At 39.7% G+C, this 20,872-nt stretch overlaps 1 protein-coding gene across 6 annotated transcripts in view; it reads right to left on the bottom strand.

The window, feature by feature from the left end:
* Nucleotides 1-20,872, bottom strand: part of CHD6 (chromodomain helicase DNA binding protein 6) — a 214,176-nt gene that overhangs the window by 157,927 nt on the left and 35,377 nt on the right. For 2 of the 6 annotated variants that reach the window (XM_063633846.1, XM_055266599.2), the window contains one exon: nt 18,524-18,659. The exons of the other annotated variants lie outside the window; for them this stretch is intronic. The gene's annotated coding sequence lies outside the window, so the exon portion shown is untranslated. The remainder of the gene's footprint in view (nt 1-18,523; nt 18,660-20,872) is intronic. 6 annotated transcript variants of the gene reach the window in all.

Here is a 20,872-nt window from a genome sequence, read left to right as displayed (position 1 = left end):
AATCACAGGCTGGAGGTCAGTTTCTCCTTGGAATTTTGAGAGCACTACTCCATTGTTCTATTCCTTTCACCACTTATTTTGAAGAATCTGAACAATTCTGATTTCTGCCCATTTGTATATGACATCTCTTCCTTTTTGGAAAGCTTTTAGAATCATCTTTTCAAAATGATGTGCCTTGGGGCTATTTTCACCCATGTGGTTAGGTACCTGGTGGATTCTTTCACAATCTGGAAACTCAGATTTTTCAGTTTTGAGAATTCCTCTGTTATTATTTCTTCATAATTCCCTCCCTATTGTTTTCTTTTAATGGAACTCATGTTACTATTTGAATGATGGACCTTCTTGGTTGTACCTCTAATTTTCTGTCTCATTTAAAACAAAACAAAACAAAAAACTCTTCATGTTCTTTCTGAGAAGTTTCCTCAACTTTCTCTTTCAAGTCTTCTTTTTTCTTTACAGCTAATATGTTTTTAACATTCAGTAATTCTTTTTTGAGTGTGCTCTGATATTTTATTTTTATAGTCTCCTAAACTCACGTCAACTAACCAACAATGGAAGGGCATTCAAATGACAGATGGTTACTCTTTTCTTTCAAAGATGACCCTGTGGTCTAGTGGAAACATTTCTGCACAACCAGAATACTCAAACTAGCATGAGGAAAGGCTTCTGTAACAGTTTTAAGGATTTATCATATATTCAAGCTCTAGCTGAGAATATTTTTGCCTTAAAGGTGCCAGAGCACCAAAATATATTGAGGGTTTGATTTTTTTCTATTTATGAATTCTTTTAGATGCCCAAAAGTTTTCTTTGAAACATATGGCAATTTGTAAATTAGATCAACTTCGGTGAAAAATTATCTTTTGCGTATAAGTCAGGCCAAAGAAAGTCTGTATAGGTAAATTTCTGATGTTCTCTACTACAGGCTAGAGAAAACCTATCACCTTAAACTCAAGACTACATGTCAAAAAGTATCCATATCTGTAAGATTAAAAGAGGGCCATGAGGACAGGGACCGTATCTATTTTGACTATTGTCTAACTATTATTAGCATAGTATTTGATAAATTAGTAAATATGCTAATAGCACATATGGACTTATCAATAGTGGGTCAAAAGAGAAGGATCTTACACACAGCTGTAAAGCTTGGACTAAAAATCCATCTCTCCAAAAATGTGAACACCTAACTTAAAATATCTGCCGAATATTACTTGTGAGAAGGCACTAGTACTGTCATCACTTCCAAACTGAGGAAGCTCTGTGCTTGGCTGGTCTGAAAGGATGCATTACCATCATTAAGACTCTACTCCTCAAAAGAAGTGTTTTAAACATTTAATGAATTAATTTTATAGTAAAAGCTCTGTTACCCTGCATGTGGGTAATATAAGCCAAAAGGCAAATCAACCGTAGTGATTTTAATCCTTGTCTGTGAGGAGATGGCAAAAGCCAGTAGTAGGAGTGACAACAACCTCCTAAGAAACTCTCACTACTGAACCAAGAGTATTAGGAAAGTCCATTCTGAGAATCTTCCTGTGGGCCAACTGCTGAATAACAAGGCTTTTACTCACTGAATGAATCTCCTCTGGCTATTCAAACTAATTACTATTAATTTGAAGCAGTATCTTATGTTGCTATAATTCCTATAACCTGTTTTACCTGAGATGATATAAAGGTATAAACTAAGGAAGCTTTCTATAGTCCAGAAATACTTCAAACAATGCCGCATTCGCACAATCAGAACTGAATGGGATCTCTGAGGTCACATGGCCAAACTCTGATTTTAATGATGACTGAGGCACATTTGCACAATTCAAGAGGAGAAATACCAACTTCGGTTCATCTTCTTTGGTCAGAAAAAAAATCATTTCTAAGTCCTAATCTGCTGATAAAAATCAATTAGCTTGATAAGAATTACTATTAAGAAGAACAGTAGAAGCAAGTGGCCAGACCCTTCTAGAGCTATCATATATCACATTGTAAGGTAAAATCTGTCCGTACTTTTTTGTTGATGGACCCTATGCCATAATGTCAACTGACTCAGATCAGGAATGAACACAGCTGTGAACACAGGACTGAATAAACCAATTTCTTGATAGCCAAGCCCATTCAAGCTTCAGAGCCCTGAAAATTCAAGTCATAATCTTATGGGGGAAGACAAAGGGTTTTACAAACAACGCTCTGTATATTCAGTCGCAAAAGGCCTCACCAGTAACACAAGACCTTTTCACTCATTACATTTTAATGCCTTTTGTGGTAGAACAGCAGTACCTGTAGACTTGGGAGTAAAGATATCTAGGTTCTGAACACAAGGGTTGTGTGATTTGGGCAACTTATTTGATCTCCCTGGGTCTCAGTTTCTTCATTTACAGAACTGGTACAAAAGCCAATCATATGAGACTGACACATGGGCTAAAAACAAAAAGTTATTCTGTTAACATTGAAACGAGAAGCCTAAGTCATCTACAAAATGACTTAAACATGTTTTGGGGCACTAAAAATGATCTAGATGACATTTTCTCTTCCTGTTTTCCAAAATAGCATATAAGACACAAAAAACTCACAACTCCCAACGTAAACTCCCTCTTGGGGGTATTTTAAGAACAGAGTTATAAAAAAGAATAAACTACTTATACACACAACACGGATAAATCTCAAACGCATTATACTGAAAGAGGGCAAATTGAAAAGTCTATATACTATATGATCTCATTTATATGACATTCAGGAAAAGATAAAATTGTAGGAACAAAAAACATATCAGTGGTTGGGGTTGGGGACAGGAGAGGGTCAACTATAAAGAGAATTTTAGGGGATGATGGAACTGTTCTATATCTTGATTGTGATGTTCGTTACACAATGGTATGCATTTGCTGAAACTCAAAGAATTCCTCACCAGAAAGAGGATATTTTTCCGTGTGAAAAAAGTTAATAAAATTTTTAAAAATCTTATTTAAAGGATATGTTAATCCAAAGTTAATGAGTAATTCAATTAAAAAATCGTTTTCTAAACACCTAACATGTATAATGGGTGACCAACAGGTGAAAAGGAATCAGCAAAGGCAGGTGAAGTTTGGGGCTGGAGATAAGTGATGGAGAGAGGCTCTCAAAATGCCTGGCTAGGCAGTCTGAATTGAATCTTTTATGTAATGGGGAGCCATTAATTGAAGATTTCTGAGAAAAGGACAAAAATTATCAAAGTTTATTTGATGTAAAGATCCATCAGGTAGGAATAGGCAGGGCAGGCTTGGGGTCCAAGAAGACCAGTGAGTCATACCCAGGTAGAAGTAACAGTAAACAGCAGGCTAGCAAAACAGAAGAGAAGTCATGGAGTCCAAGAAAATGAAGACAATGGATTTTTTTTGTTTGAGATGGAGTCTCACTCTTGTCACCCAGGCTGGAGTGCAGTGGCGTGATCTCAGCCCACTGCAACCTCTGCCTCCTGGATTCAAGCAATTCTCTGCCTCAGCCTCCTGAGTAGCTGGGATTACAGGTGCCCGCCACCACACCCGGCTAATTTTTGTATTTTTAGTAGAGACAGGTTTTCACCATGTTGGCCAGGCTGGTCTTGAACTCCTGACCTCATAATCCACCTGCCTCGGCCTCCCAAAGTGCTGGGATTACTTGCGTGAGCCACCGTGTCCAGCTGGATTCTTTTTAAGTGGCCTAAAATGGTAGAATGCTGGTATTGGTAAGAGGCATCAGGGCATGAGAAAGAGGTAACTTTTGGTAGAGAAGATGGATGAGTTCTATTACAGACAGGCTAAGTTTGAAGGAACAGTGAAGACTGAGTCACAGTGAGAAAGAATCCAAGGCTCAGGCAATGTAATCCTTTTATCTTAAGATAATGAAACTTAGGGTTAGAGTTGTCAAATGATCTGCCCAAAGCTTCACATTGACTCCGAAGTACAATAATTAGATTTCCTGGATTCCAATTCGGTTCTCTTAGTACTACATCAAGCTGCCTTGTAGACAAATGAAAATAATAAAGTGAGAGAGCAGGACTGGAAATGTTCTATTTGGGGTGCTCAGAGAGTGGGCAGAGGTTGGAAAGGTATTCTGCAAATAAATTACAATAGTCTAGAAGTGCAGCAGTAAAAATGAAATGAAATTAACAAAGGCGGACCAATGATAAATATCATTCTATGGAAAGTGGGAGAACAAGTACAAAGAGAATTCTAACTTTTCTAGCCTGGGAAATTGGGAAGATGATATTAGTACCATTAAGAGGGAAAAACAGTCAATGGGAAGAGCTGGCTCCACGGAGTAAAGACAACGCATTTGGTTTTAGACATGGTGACTTTGCTGACATCCATGAGAAGCAGTTCTCAATAATGGCTGAAGCACATTAAAAAAAAATTCACTCCCATCTCCAAAAGATACCAATTTAACTGGTCTGAGGTGAGACCCCACATAATTTTCTAAACTCTCACAGATGATTCTAATAGGCAGCCAGGTTGGAGGACCTCTACTCTGGAAAAAGATCTGAGCTGAAACTTAACCATGAAATCACTACGCCATGCACTTTCCCTGACAGATTGCATTTTCTAGTACTTATCAGAGAGTAGGTAGGGGGAGAAAGGAAGGGACGGTGAGATAGTGGGGGAAGGGATAACTACTAGCTTTGGGGGGAATGGAAAAAAGTCTCCAAAGTCCCACACAATGGTTTGTTTGGTATAAAGCCTAAAATTCAGGCCCAATATTATGTGCTGCCTTGGTATCTGAAACTTGAAAGACCTCCAATGGTCTATCCACAAGTTCCCTTCCCCACTCTGCTCCTGTGGATAAGGTCCCCTAACCAAACCACCATCCTTACTGAGGGGACCATGTGCAGTTCCTTCTTATGCCCAAGTAGAGGATTTCCATCTCTTGCCAGCCTGTAGAATTACTCATGCAAGTCAATCACATCCTCCCATGGGAACCAAGGGTAACCCCATCCTCTTGGTACTACAAAGCCTGCCTCCCATAGACCCTAGATGTTCACCCTTTTCCCAAGTACAATCCCTGTGTTGCCCTGGGTGGTGTGTGGTGTCTCCTCCCGCAGGCTATGAGTGTATGTGAACAATAAACTGCTGTTGATCTCATCGGCCCAGTGTTAGGTGCACTGTGCTTTGTCATCCCTATAATCCTGTGTCAGGAATCTCACACAAATGGGGTGAATAGGAGGTAACTAAAGCAAATGGCATCATGAACAAAAGGGCCCAACCATGACCAAGGACACCTGGTTAGTTTCAACTTATTTCTCTTAGCTAACTAACTAGTTCCATTATATGGTGAAGGCCATATGGGACAGAACCACCAATTGCTGATGGGCTTGCACTATGGCCTACACCGCTCTTAACTGTCTTTGTTGGATGCTGTTATCTCTTCTCACCCTAAAAGGCACTTGTCCCCAAGATGAGACTCTGCTGTTAATTGACTGTAACCTGGTGCGATGCACCATCAGGTTTGGCCTATGTGTGGCAGGTGTTCTCTGAGGCTCCTGCCTGTAAAGTGGTAACAACACAGTGGCTTAACCAGTAGGCGTGTCTAGCCTGATGACCATCACTGGCCACTTGGGGCAGGCATACACACACTGTTTATGATTGTATACCCCAGGAACAGGCTCAGGGACAGCTGTTAAGTTTTTGGAAAGGGAGGAGACCACCACCCTGGGGGAGACTTAAGCATTGCTCCTTGGTTGTGTAGTTCCAGCATGTAGTGGTGGTCTTGCCTGTCTCCTGTGCTGCTGCTTCCGTTGCTGTTGTCATGTACACTCTCCTGATCCCCAAGTAGGTATCAGTGTGCACATCCATGGTGGCTTGTCGTTCACGTACTGATGAAAAAAAAGGGAGTGAGCATTTGGCACCAGGCCCTCCCAAAACACAGGAAGAGAGAAGCCAAATGCTCTTCCCATGTGAAACTCTTAACATGCCTGGGCTCTGCTCAGTTCTGCTGCTTACCAGCATGCCAAGGAGCTAATTTTATGTTCACAGGGCTCAACAGGCCCCACCCAGGCCACAGACAAAATGACCTTGCTGGATGTGGACTCCAACCCAGGAAGACTGGCTGGCACTCCCTGAAGGAACACAAGGCTGCTATAAGGCAGGCTCGCAGGCTCCTAAACCTCTCTCTGTAACTACACAGATGTCTACAGCATGAGTGAATCCAAAATATTCTGAGAAAATATGTAAAGAGAAAAAAGAATAAAAGTAAAAAAGCAAGGCTGTAGCAGAGGATAGTTTCAATCCATGGGTGAAGTACACAGAAAGCAATTAAAACAGCTTGATAAAACTATCATTTAAAAGGACCATATAAGCACATTTTAGACAAGATGGATACTTCAGATAATACTACATACAAGGTTAACAAAATATTTCAAACAAATAATTCATATAATCAAACACAGAAAATCTTGAGGGATATAACCGTACATAATTCTGTTTAAATTCTTTATCTACATTCATATAGCCCTCCATCTGAATTCTGAGTTGTTAAACAAAATTGTTTTGGATCAATTTATGGTAAGGAACAAAATTTATCTGATAGCTATCCAAGATGGCAGGGAAACAAAGGAAACACATTAACAAAATTATAACAGACAATATTTAGCAGAGAAAAGTTTTTACTTTGAGACAATTAATAAAAGAAAAATCACATATTTATGGTTGCCCAGGCTCAGCACTCTTCAACCTACAGAAAACAGAAGAGTCAGCCCAAGTGGCAAGTCAATCTATAATTGGAAAACAGCTCCTCAACCAAATCTGTGGAATTCCAAGCAATAAAAAGATGGGCTTCCTCCTATTTCTATAACTCTGCTGTATTAAAGTTTTTAAAAACCCAGTATTTTTCCAAAGTGTTTTTATTCCCTTTGTTTAAAGAGAAGACAAATAATGGATTCTGAATCTGACACAAATTCCTTCCATTCAGGTTTTACGGATGAAATGCTAAAACCTACTTCCACATCCTACATCAAATTGCCTTTGCAAACCAAGAAGGATGCTGCACCCTGATAGCTTCCACAGTCATTTCTGCCTCCTAAAAGCTGTTCAACTCTGGCACCTCCTGCACTTTCCTTAGGGTCTGAGAATTTTTGCTTAATATAAATTGAGAATGGTTTTTAAACTCTGGATTATTCGAAGATGAGAAACAGTTCTTAATCCTCTCCCACTTCCGATTTCTCCTTCCTAGAAGCCTAAGAGGAGGGGAGTACTGAGGTAAACACAAAACTAGTCTGTTGGGGAAAACACATAGAGCAGGACAAGGCATGAGGTGACCAAGAGGTATGGAAAAAGTTCTCCTTGCAAAAGCAAACAGAAAGCTCTGGGTGAATGATGAGGCAGGTGGCTGGCAACAGGATCCTCCTGCCAAACAGACAAAAAATGTCCTGGTTCTCCCAATCTGGTTGTAGTACACTAAAAGCAGAAACTGCAGGCAATAAGCAGAATACTTAGGAGGTCACTTTAGGCCAACTTAAGCCCATCGACAAAAATCTGTTAGCACCATCTACACCATATGTGATTCATTTAATTTGCCTACAAATTGGTACAGACTTGGTCACCTACTTTAAATTCATACTATATTAGCAAACCACTACTAACGTCTAATACCTAAATAAAACTAGTTGTTTACCTAAATGTGAAGTTTTCAGATTGGCATGGGGCACTATTTTAGGGGGACTGGTCTGAGAGATGACAGAATTCATGCCCAGAATGAGCACAAGAATCACAGAGTAAAGCCTGTTTGTTTCTTGGTAAATAGTACCAATATCCAGATCAAAAAATAGCCAATTTATAATATAAACTTAACTTCCTATCATGTATCACCTCCTGCTTAAACAGCCCTCCACATCCTCAGAATTAAAGCAGATCAAAATATTTAATAACAATAAGGGAATTAAAATATAAAATTCTTAAAAATACAAAAATACAACTTTTTAAAATACAGTACAACAACTATTTACACAGCATTTATACTGTATCAGAGATGATTTAAAGTATATGGGAGGATGTGAGTAGGTTATAGGCAATTACTAAGCCATTTTAAAGAAGGAACTGGAGCATCCTCAAATTTTGGCATGGGGTGGGTGTCCTGGAACCAATCCCCCGTGGACACTGAGGGACTACTGTATTTATGTTACCTGTTCCAATGTTCCCTTCCATCATCAGTCTAAGCACTGAGAACCAGCTGCAATGGCATGATTTAAGGTTTTTCTAGATACAGATGACCAGTTTGGAGTACAGCAAATTTCCAAACTGCCACTCCAGAATACATGTGCAGAATGAGACTCATATCTTCAATCATAGGCACCTTTCCTCAAGATGTTAAATTTGAAAATGCCAGTCTTTACTGGTGGCAGTACAAGCCCAGACTAGTAATAAAATGAAATAAATTAAAAGTCAGGAAACTCTCATCAGGTTGAATATGAAATCCAAGTATCAATTCTTAAAGGCTCATCAAAATCCTCAAGGAGTTGGTGCAAAGCTGGGTATCACAGACAAGTGATGCAGGCAGCCCTCAAAGAGAGGAATATAAAATAATAACACTCAGAGGGCCAGGAGACTGCCTGGATTCACCTTTGTGTCCCCAGTATCTAGGACAGACCAATAATATAAGTACAGTACACATATACTGGTTGGGCAAGTAGGTGGAACGAACTTACATATGAAGGGCCCACTGGCTAATTTCACCACTTACGCTGCTTTCTTCCTTCACCCCCAAATGACTTAAGGGTTAAAGATCATAAGGAAACAATTTTTACAAGGGAATCATTCTAGATTCTCAGCCTTCTGTGATATGTTTGCAGTAACTCTTGCCCTGGCCAAATCCTCTCTATGTACAAGAATACCATCAGCTATTCAAAGCACAAAAACAACCTCATACGCTGTATACCGGGAGATATCAAGCTCTGTCCACAAAAGTGGAATTAGACTAATGTGACTCACTTTAACAACTGAGCATTAAGCAGCTGGCTCCACTTTGAAATTCACCCTAAATTCTGTCCACAGTGTAAGCCAGAGTTTCTTAACAACCTCTGCTTTCTGTGAACATGAACTCTTTCTAGATTCCCTATCCATCCCTTGGATCCAGGTTCAACCGCTAACTTGGTAGATTTCTTAGCTTCTGCTCCCAGAGTTACTTACTCCTGAACAAATAACAGTACTGAGCTGCTTCTGCTTGAAGCTTTTAAAAGCTACACACTGAGTCTCTCCTATCACCACCAGTTCCCAAACAAGTCTACAGTTGTCATTATCATTAACTCCCGTATGGGAGTTACAGTGGGCTTCCAAATCTCTTAGGGAAGAAGAAGAGGTCTGGTGATTTGTCAGCTGCGAGAGGGACATATCATGACAAAGATCAAAGACAACGCTTACAGAAGACAGCAGTGATATTTTATTTAGACCAAGAACAAAGGTATCTGGGAGGCCATAAAAAAAGCTTAGAAGTTGCTGCTTAAAGACTTGGTAAGAAGAATGACAGCAAAATGAAGAAGTATAAGTTGCTCTAATGAAGGCCTCAGAGTTATGAATTTGATACCAAAAGAAAGAAGTCTGGCCACTAATCTTTTTTTTTTTTTTTTTTTTAGGCAGTGTCTCCCTCTGTCGCTCATGCTGGAGTGCAATGGCGCGATCTCGGCTCACTGTACCCTCCACCTCCCGGTTCAAGCAATTCTTCTGCCTCAGCCTCCCGAGTAGCTAGGACTACAGGTGCCGCCAATACACCCAGCCAATTTTTGTATTTTTAGTAGAAACGGGTTTCAACATGTTGCCAGGCTGGTCTCAAACTCCTTGCCATTAATATTTTTGTTGAATGAATTAGATATCTATTTTTAGACATTAAGTTAGACAACCTTCAAATGGTTTTTAAACATTAAAAAAAAAAGGATGAGATACCCTGGATTATATTTCCTCTATTCTAGACTGGATCTTATTTTAAATCTTTTACTTTTTGAATCAGGTTATGACATATTTTAAATTTTAATGAAATAGACATTATAATAGAAAGCACAGCTCTTCACAAACTGCACACAGCTGTGTAACCAGCATTCCCATCCAGAAACAGAACATTAGGACTACAAATCCATACTCCTTTCAATACTGCTTTTCCCCAAAAGTAACCACTAGCCTGACTTCTCAGGATTAGTTTTACCTGTTCCTGTGCCTTATAAAAGTGGAATTATGTAATCTGTATTCTTGTACTTAGCTATTATTTAGTCAGTACTCTTAAATTTGGCTTCTGTGCCAGTTATCAATTTATTGCCTCTTAACTCCAAACTCACCCTTCAGTACCAGCTCTGTAATAATGGACTGGACTCCAGAATTTCTCCTTTACAGAGCACATGATGCTAAACCTGGTCAGCAGAGGGAGCTGGAGGGACAATGCAGGAAGAAGGGAGCTTGTCTTTTGGGTTCAAAAGTGCTGTGCTTTTGCTGTTCTTGCTCCTGCTCCAAGGTCTAGTACGAGTATATGGGGACATATGGTAATGTTCTGCCTACCACATGCAAAAAGCACAAAGCACATGGTCCCTCAGCGACCACACCAGGCCTGGTGACCACCTTCCTGTGCTCCTGTAGACAGGGACAGCAGGGACTCCAGGCCTCACACACACAATAGCCTCCTGATGGCCTCCGCTGGCTTGTATCCCAGAGAGATGTTTCCTGCAGCCCTCCTAAAAAGGATGCCATGTACCACTTCCCTCTGCATGCCCACCTACCAGGCCTGGCTCATCTGGACCCTGAAGCGTTAACACGGACTTCCCAATGTGGACGCTGCATGCCTCTGCACCTTGTACCCACAGTGGCACCCGACTCCCTTCTGCATGCCTACCCATCAGGTTTGGTTTCTTGCTTGCCTGGCAACTGTGTATTAACTCTGGCCCAGGCAACCAGGGAACTCCTCTGCCGCCCAATGGGCTACAACCACACCTTTACCAATTAAATCTGAACCCTAACCCTGGGAAAAAGGCCCTCTTATCCCATTCAGAGTATAAATAATTATCTGAAGTTATTCAACTTTAATAACTAGGAGAGCTTAGATCTGTACCCGCGACAGTATAATTCTAAAGCTCAAGACCCTTTTTTCTTTTTTTTTTTTTTTTTTGAGACAGAGTCTCGCTCTGTCGCCCAGACTGGAGTGCAGTGGCATGATCTCGGCTCACTGCAAGCTCTGCCTCATGGGTTCACGTCATTCTCCTGCCTCAGCCTCCCGAGTAGCTGGGACTACAGGCGCCCACCACGACGCCCGGCTAATTTTTTGTATTTTTAGTAGAGACGGGGTTTCACCATGTTAGCCAGGACAGTCTTGATCTCCTGACTTTGTGATCCACCCGCCTCGGCCTCCCAAAGTGCTGGGATTACAGACATGAGCCACCGCGCCAGGCCAAGACCCTTCTACTACCACCAATCTAGAACAGATTAAGGATATTTCACTAAACTCTTCTAAATTCTATGAAGTTTGAGGCAGTGTCATACTTGCCACTACATTTCATTACCTAGTATAGTGCCTGGCACACAGAAGGTGCTCTATAACTATCTGATGAATGAATGAAGATCTTGACATTGGAACTACCTATTTTATGCAACCTAAATTCTCAAATTCCATGATTTTTAGCCTTAATGTATTGTTACATGACAACCCTAACTGGGAAAATAATATTGCAGATTATTGTGATTAAACCATGTAAACATCCAGAGAAAGTGATAAGGAAGAGCTAAATTCTGAAAGTTTCAAATTAGGAGTAAGTGATACAAATATCTGTGACCCAAGAAAGAGGGTTAAGACCTATGATCTAGTAAGGAAGATAAGACTAGCACACAAGTAACTTGGAAAGCAATGCAAAAAGAAAAAACAAAAACAAACATCAAGACCTAAGCTTTAAAAACCTAAGAACCATGCGAGTTAAGAGACTGTATAATATCAACGAAAGTTTGACAATCTATTTCATAAAGTAAGCAAGGACTGGAAGTGAAGACAAACAAAACGTGGGTAGTTCACTCTATATTTCACCACAGGAGGGGTCTCTGACCATAAGGCAGCTCTAGAGAAATCAACTCAGGTAATGGCTACTGCAGCCCCCAGATCTAACAAACTCCCAGCTCTGGGCCTTTATAGACCATAGGGAAAAGGGCAAGAGTGGATTCCTGATCCTTACAAGCACATGGGTAAAGGCAAGGGCCCAACACTTAATGTTCAGATAAAGAGTGGATCTAACTTTCTCCTAAATGCAGGTTGGCAATGCCCTCAGGCAAGCAAATGTTATTTTTAGCTATCACCACACTGAAAAGGGAGAGAGGAAGAGGGAAGGGAAGCAGGGGTGGGGGAGGAAGGAAGAGAGGGACGGGGGTGGGGAGAAGGAGAGGCAAACCATCTAAAATTTAAATTTTATGTACTTCTTTGTACGTTATTGTTAAATAAAAAGTTTACCAAAGGGAAAAAAGTGAACTGTTTTTTCATTCTCACACATGACGTGGGAGCTCCAAAATGCCAGCATGGGTCCTACCTATACTTGGAGATAATGAAATCATCCCCTAGTTTTTTGTTCTCTAGGATAAATATACCAGGTTCCTAGCTTCTCTACTTGGGTATTATTTAGTCATTCATACATTTTCTGCTCTCTCCTGAACCTTCCATGTTCTGTATACTCCTTAATTTACAAAGTCAAAGCTGTACTAAGGTACTTTATCAGGTTAAAGTAGTATGAACCCTCACAAATACTCATCAAAATCAAGGCAAACCTTATGATGAAATGCTAAAGGCACTCCCGTTAACAAGTTGGGACCAAGACAAAAATGCCAGCTATCAGTCGGTCTAAAGAATATGGGGAACGATTATGAGGTAATACATACTGGAAAGAAAAACACAAAATTCTTATTTATATATGATGTGGCTGTTTTATCTTGTAAGCCCTTAAGAAACGACTTGAAAACCATGAGAACCAAGAAAAAGAGTTTACAATGGGGTAGGAAAATAGGGTCTGGAGGCAGGGAACCTGAGGCAGGGAACCTAAGGCCGATTCACGCCTACAGCTAAAGGCAAAGGAAAACCCCAACTTTCCATACAAACAAAAGGATCGAAGGCTACACCCTTTGCAAAGCCCCCTCCTTTTCGTTGTGGCTGAGGGAAAACCGATCAGACATTTGAATAGGAGTGTAACTTTCTAACTTTACTTTAGCCTCTGATTGGTTGCTTTCCCCAACCAATCAGGTGTTTGCATAGGAATGTGACCTTTGTAACTTCACTTCAGCCTCTGATTGCAGGCCACTACTTCATTTACATAGGGTGTACATCAAGTAATCAATGGGAAACCTCTGGAGGGTATTTAAACCCCAGAAAGTTCTGTAACAGGTCCCTTGAGCCCCTATGCTCAGCCTGCTTCCACCCTGTGGAGTGTACTTTCCTTTTCAATAAATCTCTGCTTTTGTTGTTTCATTCTTTTCTTGCTTTGTTTGTACATTTTGCTCAATTCTTTGTTCAAAACACCAAGAACCTGGACACCCTCTACTGGTAACAGTAAGATGGCCAGTAAAAATATATATTTATACAAACATCAATAACTTTGTGAAAAGAAACCTCAAGCTTTCTTCACATATGCACCTGCTATGGTTCATGTCATAAATACCAAGTGAATACCAACTGGCTGCAACTGCATACTTAAGAGACTGGTGCCAAAGGAGGGCCCGTCCACTCACACAGACCAGACATGAGAAGTCAACCTTCCAGAGGACAGTTCAGCCCCACACTGAAACTGACCCCAACAGAAAAAAAAAGAAAAAAAAAAAACACAACAGAAGTAGAACTCCTATTTACCTTGTCTCCATTAACGCACCCAGAATTGTGCTAGTATGTCCAACATAATATTCTTCTTGAATTTCTACTACACCAAATCCAATCATTTCTCAAATTTCTCCCTTTCATTGTATGGTTTGTCCCTCTGAGGAGCTGGTCACCTCACTCAACAACCAACATGAGAAGATATACAGGACAGTCATTAATGAAACTAAAGAATTGACTCTTTTTCAACTATAAAGTGAAGCCAAAAAAAAAAAAAAAATCCTTTTCTAAAGACGCTATGCCATAAAATCCCATAATTCTATGACTCATTACCTAAAACTACATACCATGAAAAAAAACTTTGGGAAATGAATTCTTCTGAAGAAATAGTAATATCATCTCTATTTACTGAGTTATCTATTCTCTAGATGAAAAAGAAAGCTTCTTTTAATATAGAAGAAAAATTAATTCATTTTTTTTTCTTCAAGCAAAATTTACTAAAAAGGAAAAGCTGCACAGAAGTCAGGAAAATGATTCAGGAAATGTTTCTGCAAGAAGACACAAACATCTTTACCAAAACATGTTAGGTACTTGAAGAAATTCTCTATACATGAAGAAAATTAGCCCTGTAATAATCATTACCAAAATAATATACGGCATCAATATTTGAATTTGTAAACAGAATAAGTAAAAGTAAGAAATATGTTGTCTTTAAGCCCATCCCCACTATATATGTAGTGAATCAATCCCTTGAGGCCTTTACTGTTAAGTTTTACCACTGGCACAGGCCACCTGAAACTTCAAACACAGGCCAGGCGTGGTGGCTCACGCGTGTAATCCAAGTACTTTGGGAGGCCAAGGCGAGCAGATCACTTGACGTCAGGAGTTCGAGACCAGCCTGGCCAACATGGTGAAACCCTGTCTCTACTAAAATACAAAAATTAGCCGGGCATGGTGGCATGCACCTGTAGACCCAGCTACTCATGAGGCTGAGGCACAATAATCACTTGAACCCAGGAGGCAGAGGTTGCAGTGAGCTGAGATTGCACCACTGCACTCCAGCCTGGGCGACAGAGCAAGACTTGTCTCCCCCCTGCAAAAAAAGAAACTTCAAACACAGACTCAAACACAAAACATGAGTACATCTCAGTCAGCACCAGACCTGAGGACGCTCCCTCATCTTTTTCCATTTTATCCCTATCAATAACATCCAACTATTCAAACCATCAGATTGTTATTACAATGTTCAGATTCTTGAGATCTAGTCATGTTCTTACCCACACAGATTAACCTCTTATCAGACCAACACAAAAGAAGCACAATCCAAACATAAAAACAGAGAAAGAGAAAGGTGGTTAACTTTTTTGTGAAAAACATGCCTGCTCAAATTATCTACAACTCCCATCTGAACTAACATTTGGTAGAATAAATACACATGCTAAAGTAAAAACAGAATGAGGGACAGAAAAGGAAGGAAAGAGAATTATTTAGAATTTGTTAAAATATAAGATACATTACTTCAACAACAACAACAAAAATCACTAAGCAAAGAGACAGCAGAAATAAACTTCGAACAAGATAGTCTCTATAGTATCTCCTGGCTTGGTTCTACAGAGACTTGGGGCTGCTATTTATCATGATTTGGAGAATTTGAAAAATTTTTTCTTTGGTATTGGATACCAGCTATTTGGCTTTCTGCTCCAAAAATAGCCTGAAAATATATAGCTAAGATTTATCTGGGTGGCTGCTTTGTAACAAGCAGCTTTAACTTCAGTGCAAATAGAGTCCAAAGGTCAGAGTGGTATCCTGTGTAAATCTGTGACCTCAAGCTGTCTGCTAGGTTTCTCTTGATTTTTCCATCTACTCTGACCTCAAAGATTCTCCTACAGAATTTGGGGGCAATTTCTGCTCTAAGGTCAAGTAAAAAGATTCAAAAAAGGTTATACATTAAGAAGGACTTTCCAAAGGGAAAGCACTAAACATTTGCTCCTTTATGTGGACATGTAGTGTGTGTGTGTCTACACACACTACGCATATGTGTAAACAAAATAAATATAGGTGTAGCAAACACAATAAACAAAACAAATATACATGCAGATTATTGTATGTTGAATAAACAGATTATCTTCCAAGGCTAGTGGGTCAGTACACTTCAGTTACTTTCCTAGTAATAGAGACACTAGACAATCCATTCTCTCCCTCTCTTGGAGTACAAATTCTATAATCAACTGTCTGGGTTCACATCTTAGCCCTTGCTAATTGTTAGCCACATGGCCAGGGCAAATCACTTAACCTCCTTAACTCAAGTTTTCTCATCTACAAAACATGACAATCATATGAGGATTAAATAAATTAGTAGAAGCAAATTACAAAGTACAGTGTCTGGCACATAGAAAATACTATATAAGGTTAAATATTGATATTTAAACAACAGCCATCCTAGGTTATAGAAAAAATATGTGATAACAGCAGTGAGAATAAATGACCTATATGGATTTCAGTCTTTACCATGATTCATACTCCTCAACCAAATAAACTTTAGAATTTTATTTTTCTTGATTGAAGGAGCAAGTCCCCCACGCCCCCAATGTAGCCAGAAATCACAAATGCATAACGCAGAAACACAATTCTAGATCAAAGTCTGTTACCATAAAACTGTTTAAAAATAACACATTCAAAAACAAACAGAGGAGCACTTACTTTAGCAAAATACAACTTTTAAACATTCTTATCTATCACAATGACACCTCTTTTACAAGGCATAATCACAGAAAAAGGTATAGTTCATAGTGAATAAATGAATTTCCTCACAGTTTTTTAAAAAAGTTTTTTAATAAAAAATTTCCGTGTCACTTATTAACAAAATGAAAGTTTGCTCTTCTTACAATGTAGCAATAGTGAAATAATTATTTAGGCAACAATCACCAATGAATGTTAAGTTCAAACCAATTAGCTGGGCGTAGGGGCAGGCGCCTGTAATCCCAGCTACTCGGGAGGCTGAGGTAGGAAAATCACTTAAACCCGGGAGGCGAAGGTTGCAGTGAGCCGCGATCGCGCCACTGCACTCCACTCCAGCCCGGGGAACAGAGTGACAAAGTGAGACTCCCTCTCAAAAAAAAAAAAAAAGAAAGAAAGAAAAATTTTCTATAATAAAAAAAATTTCTTGCTGGGTGCAGAGATGCACACCTGTAATCCCAGCTACTTGGAGGCTGAGGTGGGAGGATCACTTGAGCCCAGGAGTTGGATATCAACCTAGACAACATAGCAAGGCCCCCATTAAAAAGAAAAAAAAATCTACTTTGGGAGGCCAAGGCGGGTAGATCACCTGAGGTCAGGAGTTTGAGACCAGGCTGGCTAACATGGTGAAACCCTGTCTCTACTAAAAATATAAAAATTAGCTGGGTGTGGTGGCATGTGCCTGTGATCCCAGCTACTCGGGAGGCTGAGGCAGGAGAATCGCTTGAACCTGGGTGGTGGAGGTTGCACTGAGCCAAGATCGCACCACGGCACTGTCCAGCCTGGGCGACAGAATGAGACTCCATCTCAAAAAAAAAAAAAAAAAAAAAAAAAAAAAAGGGCCAGGTGCAGTGGCTCACGTCTGTAATCCCAGCACTTTGGGAGGCCGAGGTGGGCGGATCACGAGGTCAGGAGTTCGAGACCAGCCCGACCAACAATGGCGGGAAACTCCATCTCTACTAAAAATACAACAATTAGCCGGGCGTGGTGGCTCATGCCTGTAATCCCAGCTACTGAGGAGGCTGAGGCAGGAGAGTTGCTTGAGCCCAGGAGGTGGAGGTTGCAGTAAGCCAAGATCACACCACTGTACTCCCGCCTGGGTGACAGAGTGAGACTCTGTCTCAAAAAAAAAAAAAAAAAAAAAAAAATCTTAAAGGCTAAAAGAAACAAGAGACAGGAACTCATAACCAGTCCTAAGTTTGGCCACCATCCATGAGGCATGAAAAACTGCAGAAGGCCTACATCTGTAAAACACAAAAACATCTGATACTAGTGGTCTCTAAAGACTATATGTGAGATGCTTTAAGCATACCTCCTTGTCAGCAGAAATTCTCTGCACATTCCTATGGAGGTGTGCTTTCCACTAAGCAATGGAAATCTATTACCAAAGTGTAAACAAGATGTCTTGATACCAAACTGAACTCTTCCAACCTCCTTACCCTTAGGAAAATTATTCAAAGAAACTGACCACTAAAACATGTTTTTAAATACGATATATATATATTTCTAAGAGTTCAGCAGCTTGCCTCTTCCTACTTTTCAAGCTTTTCCAACACTCATAGATTTTTATACAATCAAAGAAATAATCTTTAGTACAATGAAAGAAAAAAACAGGTTTTTGTTTTGTTTTGCTTTTTAAAGTACATTTACAGCAATCTCTTCTCCATTTCCACTATTCCCAAGTTAGGTCAGGCTATTATCACCTTATACTTGGTATCAGTGTAGTTAAAACATTAACTGACTATATCATGGATTCATAGGTCAAGTGCATCACCAATTTCCTTTCACAACTTAAGAAAACAGCAGTCTACTGCATGTATAGAAGAGGGCACTGTTCAAATGCTATAAACTACTATTTTGATAAAGGGGTTCAGCAGGCAATACAGGCACCAAAGCTATGCAAAGAGTGTTTATGTTTTGCTCTGTAACTGTCCTTTGTATCCTTTCTTGTTAGGTAAAGAAAATAGTGAATCCAAAATATTGTATCTTAACAATATTTTCCCAACAGCTGTCTGCCAAATATGTCTTACCAGGCTAAACTCACCTTTCTGTGACTCCCTTCTCTGCTTTACACATCTCTTGATTGGCTCACCCCTGTAATCCTAGCACTTAGGGAGGCTGAGGATGGCTTGAGTCCAGAAGATCAAGACCACACTGGGCAACATAAGGACACCCCATCTCTAAAAAAAAATAAAAAATTAGCCGGGTATGGTGGTGCATGCCTGTGGTCCCAGCTACTTGGAAGGCTGAGGCAGGAGGATTACCTAAGCCTGGGAGGTCAAGGTTGCAATGAGACGTGATTATGCCTGGGTGACACAGTGAAACCCAGTCTCAAAAAAAAAAAGGAAAAGACAACAAAAAATACATCTATTGAACACGTTTTGGCCAATAATGGTGGTAAAAAGGAGACATTATAAAAACAACAATAAATGATGCCTTACCTTTAGGTAAGAATGAATATAGTTTTAACATACAATTCAAAATAAGCTATAAGATGAAGTACATTTGGTTGTAGTGAAAGCTCATCTGGGAAATTTGTTTCTCTATTGATCTTATTCCCCTAGGCATAGGGCAGATTGTTCCTAAGGTAAGACAGAAGAGACAACACTATTGCGAGCAAAGTTGAAATTAATTAGCTCTGCTCCCTTTCTGCTGTTAATATTCCAAGCAAAGGTGGTTACTTCCTTAATTAATACAGAAGTAGTAGTTATATTTATCCACACTGATAGATGGCTTTCCAATATTAAAGTCCTTCTACTCAAAGAACTTATCTTCTAAGAACTTAAAATTGGATTTGTCTAATATTCACTGTTAATAATTAAGGTAGAATGCAGCAGCTAACATTTACCGCATTTTGTCTTCATCATCATAATCATCCCATGAGATAGGTACAGTACTGTTATTGTTCCCATTGTACAGACGAGAACATTGAAGCACAAGAAGGTCAAGTAACTTGCCAAAGATAACAGATCTAATAAGTAGCTAAGCTAGGATTCAAATCCAGGCAGTCTGGTTGCAGAGTCCACATTCTTAGCTACATATGATAGGCCTGCCATAATGAAATAATATCACCATTATCAGCTGACCACGGTGGCTCACACCTGTAATCCCAGCACTTTGGGAGGCCGAGGTAGGCGGTTCACAAGGTCAAGAGATCGAGACCATCCTGGCCAACATGGTGAAACCCTGTCTCTACTAAAAATACAAAAATTAGCTGGGTGTAGTGGTGCGTGCCTGTAGTCCCAGCTACTCAGGAGGCTGAGGCAGGAGAATTGCTTCAACTCTGGGAGGCAGAGGTTGCAGTGAGCCGAGATCATGCCACTGCACTCCAGCCTGACGACAGAGCAAGATTCCATCTCAAAAAAGAAAAAAAAAAATCACCATTATCACCACTTGAAGTTTTTAAGGGGCAAACTGAAAAAGTAAATCTATTAGTACCTTCTTCTAAAATCCATTAGTCTCATTAAATCCTGTGAAGAAATATTTAATGAGCATTTGCTGTATAGCCAGCATTGTGCTAATAGTAAAGGGAATACTGGAGAAGCAGAAGACAGCTATTCCCTCAAAACCTTATCGTCAAGGTAGGGACACAAAACATACATGGATAACTAGGAGAGAAAATGTATGTCTTCTCTGTATAAAAGCAACTTCCTCAAAAATTCATCCACGGCCAGCCCTCACTTCTTACTCCAGTGCATTTTTTAAGATACATCACAGTTGACTGTGGAAACACAGAGACAATCTTCCCAAAAACTGTTGGTGGGAGGGGCAGTGTGGGTTTCTAAGGAATAAAAATCATTAAATAATCTCAACTCAATTCAATTACTTAAAAAAAACCTATACCTAAAATGTAGTTAAAGAATCTACATATCCAAATACTAACAAAACACTACCTGCTTTTAAGAAATCAGTCTCATGAGAAAGACAAACATGCTAACAAATGTCATTTGATGCAAAAGCTGATACAACTAAGGAAGAGTTTCGGACACGGTGAGTAGAAATAAAGGAGTAGGCAACTCCAAGGGGAAATTCTTGATAAGGTGAATCTTTGGGGTATTATAAAAGGAAACAATATGGAAATATGAAACTTTATAATAATTGAAAATAGTAAAGTTATACTCCAAATCCTGTAACAGGTGCTGAATATTCTATATGCACAAATATGACTCCCTGCCAAACCCCAGTACCAATGTAACAGTAGTAGTCTCAACATCAATATTTAATGTCCATCTCAGTCTCTATTGTTCTACAATAATGTCCACCAGTCGATCAAAAACTATAAGGTATATGAAAAAGCAAAAGAAGGGAAGAACCCATACCAAAAGACAAACCAAACAAGAGAGCCAGACTAAGAAAGATGACCAAAATGTCATAACTATTGGAGAGGAAATTT

Source organism: Symphalangus syndactylus, chromosome 24, assembly GCF_028878055.3.
Source record: "Symphalangus syndactylus isolate Jambi chromosome 24, NHGRI_mSymSyn1-v2.1_pri, whole genome shotgun sequence".
Classification (NCBI taxonomy): domain Eukaryota; kingdom Metazoa; phylum Chordata; class Mammalia; order Primates; family Hylobatidae; genus Symphalangus; species Symphalangus syndactylus.
The sequence above is the reverse complement of the archived record's forward strand: the minus strand, read 5'-3'. Positions and strand labels throughout refer to the sequence as shown.